Source organism: Haemaphysalis longicornis, unplaced genomic scaffold (assembly GCF_048455015.1).
Source record: "Haemaphysalis longicornis isolate Haplotype H1 unplaced genomic scaffold, Haemaphysalis longicornis Haplotype H1 scaffold_13, whole genome shotgun sequence".
In the NCBI taxonomy this organism is placed as follows: domain Eukaryota; kingdom Metazoa; phylum Arthropoda; class Arachnida; order Ixodida; family Ixodidae; genus Haemaphysalis; species Haemaphysalis longicornis.
In genome coordinates, this window is record NW_027526233.1 from 80,462,063 (window position 1) to 80,469,916 (window position 7,854).

Genomic DNA, 7,854 nt, shown 5'->3' on the forward strand with positions numbered 1-7,854 from the left:
ACCCTTTTTGCGTGAAAAAAAGGGTGTTGACCAACCTCAACGCCCCTTTTTTTTTAAGGGTGTTGAAAGGGTGGGGAAAAGGTGTTCAGATCATCATTGATTGAGGTCATGCATGCAATATAATTTCAAAAAGACATCCCATTGTACCATCCACCCAACCTCGTCAAAAATGTTCAAAAGCAAAAAAAAAAAAAAAAAAGCTGCCAAATTCAATAAAAAGCAGCGGCAGCACCGACGTTGAAACAGGAAAAATATCAGCCCTTGCTTATTACGACATCGACAGAATAACACTCCCCCTCCCACTTTTTGTTTCCTACAGCCTTGCACGGAGCACAGCACAGCCTTGAACTGTGACATCTGTATCATCATTCCGTCGTTCCCTGTTCCTCTCCTGCCCCACCAGCACAATCATAGCCCTCTCTGACAACAGTCATCCTCGTCACTCAGTGGAGTTACAACGTACTAGCAATCACAATTTTATTCCATTCTTATTGTTAGCGACCGTAAATATTGTGTACAAATGCAATAAACAGACCACCTAGTTTCTCCTGCAGAAACAACGTTGGAGAACAAGGCAGATATCAAAAGAAAACAAAAGTTGGGGAGGTAGGGGCATGAAATCGGGCGCTAAATAAACAGACGCCAAATAATAATACGATTACTTACACTAGAACACTGCCAAATTACATTGCGCAGTGTTATCTTACTATCTGCTGCTTTTTTTAACGTTCAAATCGAGCGCCAAAAGCTTCAGTTCGCGTTTTGTGTTTGTAAACTTTAAATATCTAAGCTTCTTTATTATAATACACACAATAAATAATAAACCTAAAGATTATGTTATATTCAGTAAAATAGGCAATTATTTATTGTTGTCGTTTTAATTTGTTTACGCAACTCCCTGCCAACGGCCGAAACCCTGAGTACGGCGCGCGGCGGCGTGGCCGGATTCCGGAACAGATACCCCGTGACCCGTCTTTCATCGATTGTTTACCATTTGTTTACGTGTTTACTGTGGTGTGCGGTTAAACAAGCGCAGTTATTATGATTAATTGGGCACCTCGTCGTCTTCGGTTGTGTCTGTCGTGTTCGACTTCGCGATGAAGTATTTGAGAACAACTTTGCCACCTGAAGACGGCTAATATGGTTTGGCGCTTGCCTCTGAACGTCGCTCGCTCTTCTGCGTCGGCTCCTCTCGGTAAGCTGTCTCGTCACATTTGCCGCCTTTCTTGTCACTGGATGTCGTTTGTAGCTGTCATCGCCGCTTTAAGGATTCGTTAACAGGAGCACGCGTGTGTGAATTGTTTAACTGAACTGGCGAGGTTGAACCTAGAGGGCTCATCTCTAGAAAGGCGATGTGCGAAAGATTGTGGTGCTTGCATTGAGCGCTAAACGCACTGGCGCTCAGTAACGCCGTGGCGCTCAGTAACTCAGTAATGTTTCCCATTCCGCAGCACTATATTGAACAGCTTCAGAGTTCACCACTGCGAACCACGTCTTACGCGTAGTTTATCAGAACACGGGCGGCTACTCCTCTAAACTGTGCTGCGCAGCGTTTTCGGCTTCGTTGATCACCGCAGTCGTTTGTGCCGTGTTGGGAATTGCGAGGGAGAATCGTTTGCGAGCGAATGTGCGCGCCTCGCAAGCTTCGTTGCGTTTGCGGCGAGCCACCTCACCATGTGTACGGTGCGGTGGTACGCGGGCAGTGATTTTGGCTGAATGTTGTGTTGCCCGAGACGTAACATTTGTGCACCTAATCATTTCCATTCTTGCATGTGTGGTAATCATGTGTCATCCCGTTTTAGACCTCTGGACGGTCTGAGCGCATCACGTCCCTCCATTCAACCGGACAAGAGCCACAAGCATTGTCAACAGTGTTTGGCTGCCAGAACGTAAGTTTTCAAACACAGTTTTGGTAGCACAGTGGGCTATCATAGTTGAATAAGGTTCGGTCACTTGAATGTACAAGTTCTCTCCCCCGTAACAATTATTGGTGTTTCATGCATAACCTAACATGTAGGCGCTCAATGGCAACCTTTATTGTTAATTTCGGAAAACTCAAAAGTTTCACCCAAAATCATAATGTGGGCGTAGCAGTTAATCACCATGTATACGAACTTCCTGGTGTTAGTCATGTTTACGGTGAAGCCATATTTTTTTTTCAAATAGTTATGTAACTGCCTGTACCATTTAAACAGGCCTGATTGGGGTTCTGAAGGCTGCGATTTACGCACGCTAGTGCTGTACCGCCAATAAAGAAACATCCTTCCACAAAGAAAAAGATTTGAAAATGTAAAGTATCAGCAGCATTATTCTTAACTGGAACATGCTAATTGCTAGGCCTGGGGCTTTTCCTGAAAGCACTGTGGATGTTATGAGAGAGGAAAAACCACTCAAACACATCTGCCAAGGCCGTTGCTGCTCCAAGATGCGTGCAAGCATTGAGTCTTCTGAGCAATACATTACACCCTTTTTTTTAAACAACCGACGTGCATGCTGAACGTACTCCTGATTGGGCGTTTGCCAGGCGCGTAGCAAGGAATTTTTTTCGGGGGGGGGGGGGGGGAACCGTGGTCGACCAAAAGAAGGGACGGGGAAATATGTAGGCAAGGCATCTTGCGCGTTGTTTTGCAAACGAAGCTTGAAATAACTGACTTTAACATGCGATTTGTGTATGCTCAACGCTAACTGTAAAGCCCACCTTAAAGGAGCCATGAAGAGAAAATGCAAGTTGGTTTTATTCGAAAGATTTCGTGTTTTATAGTGCCCCCAGCGCTTGTCCGGATACAAATGGTGCTTTATTCACTGAGAAATTAAACAATTTAGGTTAAAATTTTGATTTTCCCGCTCAATCGTGCGTTTTCGTGGTCCCAAATGACATCACAGGAACCGACCGCTCTGCGGCCTAGAGTACCTTCATTCACGCATCCGCCGTACAGGGCAGAGACACGTATACGCTGGCGGCGCCATTTTCGGTTGCTCGCTCGCCGCCGAAGCATGTCATTGTGTCAAAACCGCGCTAAAATTATCGCCGCAACGCGGTTTACTGAAGAAGTTTGAATCATATTGTCTGTTTCACGTTGCTAGGTCTCGTGGGAAACGAAAAGAATAACGCGTTGAGCCCGTTGGCCCAATTGTGGCGGCACGGGACCGTTCAAAGGTTGTCTCCACCCTGTACAGCGGTGTTGGTTTGTTCCCGCGTTTTTTTACGTTCTGTAACCTAGATGGCGCCACCATACCGTGGCAAGCGTTTGGTTTGTTTTTGCCCGCATTTAAATCTGGCTTGTTTCTGTTCTGGGAGAAAATATTCGTTCCCTGAAACAGTGCTCGCTCGACAAATGGGGTCACGTAAGACACCGTTGCTTGCGTCAATCGGCCAGTGTCGTCTGAGACAACCCCAAGCCCCGCAGTGCTGTGCAGCTAAACCAAGCATGCTGTGCGCAGTACGAACAGCAGAACGCATCAGTACTTCTATGTTTACATGTGCTTTCGTAACTTCCACTGTTTGTCCCATCATTCTTATTGCTTTGTAAAGAATGTGCCCTAAATTTAAGCGCAAATCGCTCATTCGTCTAGTTTGTAAGCTCTACCTAATTGGCGTCTGCTTCTGCCAGCCTCCGCCAATCGCAGAGCTTAGCTTATGTGACATCATAGGTTCTGTTGCGGGAAATGAGCTGGTGGGTCGCATGACCATTCCCGTTTTTCCTAATTATGTAGCTTATTTGAGCGAAGTTTACGTTAAAAGTGGTGTCAGTATGATTCTAACGAGACAATCTTTTGAATGAACCAAACTTGTGTTTTCTCTTCATGGCTCCTTTAAGGAGCTTAGATGGTGATGATAATTATGATCACCTAAATTCCCGTTCGCTGGTCTATGGGCAGACCACGGGCGAATCATTCGTCCGCAGAGCAGGTGGTTAGGCGGACCCACGCTCGTGAGCGTGATCATGAGTGCGCTCGTGAGTGGCGCGCGGTCCCCGAAGTTCGTCGGGAGGAAGTGGAGGCCAACACTGAATGTTTGCTATCAAGATTCTCGTGTTTTAGATTTTCCTTTAGAAAAGGGACTATTAAGTTTTCTTGTCAGCTATGAAGTACAGTCGAGCACGATTTGAAGGTTATCGCGCCAGCATCGAGCGGCCAAGCGTGCCACCAGTCCACGGTTTCGTTTCCGAACCATGAAAATCGAGATTTCGCACTCTTCACTCCCTTGTTGGCTGTTCCATGATACAACAATGGCCCGCACGACTGACTTGCCACCCTTTGGGTTTCAAGCTGTACATTCGTTGTTATCAAGCACAGACTTGGACTTGGTTGCCCTTTATTACGCCGACGATAACGAAACTTGCATGGAATATTTGCTAAAGCTGGTGTTCTTTCTGCTTCGTTTGAAAGAGTAGCTTTCCCGCGACAACCATCGAATCGCAGTGGACTGTACATGTGGCGCATTCGTATATTATGGCGGTGAAGCTAGCAAACGTGCGTCTTCGTCCTTAAGTAATCGCCTTTTGTTATTTTTTGTGCTAGTAACGTGAGTAGTAAACTTGCGCTAAGCAGAACACCTTATTGCACTGCTGTTGAATGTTGAGCTTGTTGCACGTTTCTTAAATTTCATTATATTTCTATCTGTTAAATCGAAACAGACATGGCTTCAGTAAAATTCCGGTTAAGCAAATACAGAATGCTGATTCTAACCAAGAGGGAGGTCAAGGAAACAGTGGAATAGTGCCAAAAAAACAAAGCTCCGCAATAAGGAGAATTGTGTAGTTTTGTTGATGTGGAGGAAATACAACATGGGCAGAGCAATGCTTTTTATGCAGCAGAAATTATGGATCTGCAATAGTCAATGAAATGCGATGTCGGTAGAAAAATAAACATATCAAGGATTGATAGTTGACTGAACAAAATACAGCGACATGCTCTGTCATGTGATTATACTTTGTACCAGTGTAAAGACAAGGAATGACACGCTCCCGACCACATGTAAGCCTATATGAGGCTTTTCCTGCTGTTCTGCCATTCCCCGGCCGTGCTGTTCCGCCATTGAAACAGTAGGGCTGTTTTGATCGGCTCGCGGCAGGTTCCCGGTGCTTGTCGGTGTATCCGGCGCGAAATGCAGCCGGGCTGTATATATTGACAGGTACAGCATCTGGAGCGGGCGCAGGGATCAGACGTTGACATAGCCCTTGTTTTCAGCTTTATGTGAGCAAGAATGTCCTTAAAACTGCAGGTGACTTCAGGCGGTTTTTCAGGCTGCCTAAACCGCACCCCAGCCTTGGCATAAAACATTATGAAGGGGGGGAGCACCTGGACCCCCCCCCCCCCCCGGCTACGCCCTTGGCGTGTGCTTATTCTTTCTTGCATCCACCACATTCAAGTCGTCACGTTGAATTGGGAATGCTGGAATCCAGCTTATGCTGGCAAGATACGAGAGCTTGAACACAACCCACTTGCCCGCAATGAGCTTTCAAAGATCTCCACCACCTGAAGGTACTGAAGTGAGATGTAAGCATTGCCTGAAAACCATTCCAGATAAGGGTACGAAATCATAGTTATGGGCCTTTTTCGCCCATTTACGTGTTTTGAACAAAAAAAGTGCCATTTAAAGGTAACACGTCGTTCCCTGCCGATTTCTGATGCCTGATTAAGTTTGTGGGCATAAATTTAGCAGCTTTCTCACATGTCTAACGTGTATGCGGGCTTGTTAGGAGTGAAGTAGGTAAGAATTGAAAGGTTTGATTGTAGTTGTGTATAGATTACCTACATTGTTTTCATTCCTAGAAAAGAAAAATTGAGGTAACCCTGCCATTTGTTCTGCATTGCTGCATTTTATTATGCTTGTATGATTCGTAGAACCTGCAGGAGTTCAGCTGCTTGTTAAAGAAAAATGAACAACGGTACAAAAAAAAAGAGCACCTACTAAATAAAAATCTTCACAATCGCAGGATGCCAACGGTCCACCTACCAACTTGCGTCCTGCGTTGTTTCTGCTGGCTGGAGCGGCGCATGGAGCATTTTTCAGCTTCTCGAAGTTTGTGATCAAGCGCTGCCCCAAGTGAAGGATGCCGCAGACGGATCTTCTGTTTTAATGCCACAATTTCATGTGCTGAGCACTTACTCGTAAGGCATTTTAAATATTCATCATCCCAGAGGGTATGTTACCTTCGTCTTGGGTGGAATGTGGCTGCAATCAGGTTATTTGTGACGGAAACAAGTGAACCACGTGGTGAGAGTCATTGAGGCCTTGTTGATTGCGCATGCTTCTGAAATAACGTTTTCATTCAGCTGAATACTTTCTAAATATTACAATTTGTGAACAAAATATGATAAAAGTCATGATTAGTTGTACTACAGTGCAGGAAAGAAATGCCAGCACATGTTTTAAGAGCCTCTTATATTTCAGGTCATTGGCTGGTGAGCAGTAAAACAGAACTCAAAATTGTTTAAAGTGAAATCAAATATTTGTTGTCACCAGTGCATGACCCGTAGTAAAAGCTATCTGGTCTCCCAATTTCAAATGAGACAGGAAATGCCAAAAAATAAGGAAATAAACAAGACAGCTTGCTACAATAAACCAATTCAAAGAATTGCTCAATGTCTATGAAGTGGTGATTCAGGCGGGTTAGTTCGGTGTTGATGAAATACAAGCAGGCACTCGCCTGGTCAAAAACAAATAAACAAATAAAGACGTTTTGGGGCCCCTACTGGTCCCTTGATCACAATGAAGGGGGGGTGAAAGGTCTCGATTATTTATAGGTTCGGTGGCGCAGAGTGAGCATGTGTATCTCGGGGAGATTACCCCGCGACCGGTTAATCGTGTTTTTAGTTGGTTGAATATGCACTGATTCTAAAAGTAGTCGTGTCGACAGGCGCTTCTCTGATGCGATTATGCTTGCGGAATCCCAATCGATGACGTGGTCAGTAGCCAGGTTATGATCCGCCAAGGCATTTCAGCTTACATTGCCCTTTTTGACATCATTCTGGTGCTATTGAATTCTTCTTTGAAAAATTTCCAGTGAACTATGTAGGATGCATCGCTATCCTTGCATGGAATTTTGTAGGCAACTCCGGGGAATCTTGATTTTTTCTAAAGGGTCCTTCATGCGTACCAGCTTCTGCTTAAGCCTGTTCGTTGGCACGTGTGCAGTTTTAACGCCATATGTGCCAAACACCCTTGCAAGAGCTTCACTGATGCCTTGCGTGTAGGGGACGGCAGCGCGTTTTTGCCTGTCTTCTTCAGGAACCCTTTCGGAGGAGGCAACTGAAGCCCACAATTGTTGCGTCCTCACAAGCTTTGAAGGGTAGCCGTTACTGCGAAGGTCCTTCCTTACCACGGCTAGCTCTTGCTTGCTCAGACCAGGCTCAGAGCAGATTCGTGATGCGCGTGAGAAGAGTGCAGCGGCGACGGAGCGTTTTTGGCCTATAGGATGCGCAGAGTCGAACCCCAGGTATCTACCCGTGTGGGTCGGCTTTCGATACACACTGGTTGTAAATCCTTTGGCCGACCGTCTCACAAGTACGTCGAGGAAGGCGATCTGTCCATTATTTTCCTGTTCCATGGTGAACTGGATGCTTGGAACACAAGAGTTTAGATGCTCAATTAAAGGCATTACGTCTCGGCGGTGGATCACACAAAAACAGTCGTCTACATAGCAGACAAAGGTCTTGGGGCCGTCTTGTATGAGCATAGCGCAGAATTTTCTAGAGCCTCTAAGGCAATATTCGCACAAACTGCTGAAATGGAAGCTCCCATCGCTGTTCCAAACCGCTGCTTGTATCATTATACGTTGAAAACAAAACGTGTTCTGCAGGCCAAATTCCAGGCAAAATTACGCGGTCCGGAGTTGCAAGGATCTACTC

The 7,854-nt window shown here is 45.6% G+C and overlaps 1 long non-coding RNA gene across 1 annotated transcript; it reads left to right on the forward strand.

Annotated features, from left to right (window-relative positions):
* Positions 1-968: 968 nt before the first annotated feature.
* Positions 969-6,748, forward strand: LOC144164113 (uncharacterized). The gene is made up of 3 exons (XR_013321059.1): positions 969-1,195; positions 1,803-1,889; positions 5,940-6,748. It is a non-coding gene; the product is annotated as an uncharacterized LOC144164113 (long non-coding RNA).
* The last annotated feature ends 1,106 nt before the right edge of the window (positions 6,749-7,854 follow it).